Source organism: Salvelinus sp. IW2-2015, unplaced genomic scaffold, assembly GCF_002910315.2.
Source record: "Salvelinus sp. IW2-2015 unplaced genomic scaffold, ASM291031v2 Un_scaffold1623, whole genome shotgun sequence".
Taxonomy (NCBI): Eukaryota; Metazoa; Chordata; class Actinopteri; order Salmoniformes; family Salmonidae; genus Salvelinus; species Salvelinus sp. IW2-2015.
The window spans coordinates 60,508-61,950 of record NW_019943041.1 but is presented as its reverse complement, the minus strand read 5'-3'; the positions used below and the strand labels follow the sequence as shown (position 1 = coordinate 61,950).

The 1,443-nt window shown below is 40.5% G+C and overlaps 1 long non-coding RNA gene across 1 annotated transcript; it reads left to right on the top strand.

Annotated features, from left to right (window-relative positions):
- Positions 1–11: 11 nt before the first annotated feature.
- Positions 12–759, top strand: LOC112071499 (uncharacterized). Its single transcript, XR_011475875.1, has 2 exons — positions 12–291; positions 351–759. It is a non-coding gene; the product is annotated as an uncharacterized lncRNA (long non-coding RNA).
- Positions 760–1,443: the final 684 nt, after the last annotated feature.

The window sequence follows — 1,443 nt, the reverse complement described above, 5'->3', positions numbered from 1 at the left end:
TATGATTCTGCAGCTGTCTATAAGGACATTAGTGATATCTGCAGCTGTCTATAAGGACATTAGTGATATCTGCAGCTGTCTATAAGGACATTAGCGATATCTGCAGCGTCTATAAGGACATTAGCGATATCTGCAGCTGTCTATAAGGACATTAGCGATATCTGCAGCTGTCTATAAGGACATTGGTGATATCTGCAGCTGTCTATAAGGACATTAGCGATATCTGCAGCTGTCTATAAGGACATTAGTGATATCTGCAGCTGTCTATAAGGACATTAGCGATATCTGCAGGTCTATAAGGACATTAGCGATATCTACAGGTGTCTACAAGACATTAGCGATATCTGCAGCTGTCTATAAGGACATTAGCGATATCTACAATCGTCTATAAGGACATTGGCGATATCTGCAGCTGTTCTATAAGGACATTAGCGATATCTACAGTGTCTACAAGGACATTAGTGATATCTGCAGCTGTCTATAAGGACGTGGGATTTTGTTCTGTTACAAAAAGAAATGAGCGACAGTTTAACGTCAGTCTACTCCGACTGACCGTTGAACTCCTCTTCAGAAGACCCTCGTTCTCGTTATTCTAAACCTTTCACTGTTCTCTCTCTACCCAGTCAGTGCCCTGCCTAGCTTAATAAACCAGACCACTTCTTGGTATACAGTCTGAATCAAAGCACTGCAAAAAAAACTTGGAAATGTTTCCTTTACAAGCCAGAATGTTGAATAAAATGAACATTTGAACTTCCTTTACCGGTTGTTTGTCCGGTTTGTCCTTCAGCTGGTTGAACTATCCACCATAGTAATATTTATCAGACTTGTTAGAGAGAGAGAGAGTGCTGGTAATGCCTTTGAAAACTCTTGTCATCCGGCGCACGCACACAACCATGTAAACACCGGCAAGATTTGGGTCAGTATGCGTCGCCTGCCGGTACTTCCGTCTTGTGCACGTGCCTTTTGGGTCATGAGCAAAAAGAGAAAAAAAATATGAATTTCACACGTAGAGATGTGCATTTTGAAGTCTGTTTAATTATAAACTGCATTGTTGGAAAAGGACTCGTCAGTCAGCATTTCACTGTAGTCTACACCTGTTAGTAGTCTACACCTGTTAGTCTACCCTGTTAGTCTACACCTGTTAGTCTACACCTGTTAGTCTACACCTGTTAGTCTACACCTGTTAGTCTACACCTGTTAGTCTACACCTGTTAGTCTACAGAAGTATGTGACTAATAACATCAGATTGATTTGATAACTGTGGATATTTTGTCTTAAATTTCAACCAGCTGAAGGACCAATCCTACGGACAATCGGCAGAGTAAGTTAAAATATAATTGTATTAAACATTCGTGACTGACAAAGGATGTTTAGGGTTTTTTTCTTATGTAAATGTGCGTAGCTATGCTGTACACAGACAGTCAGTCCTCTACCCTATAGTCA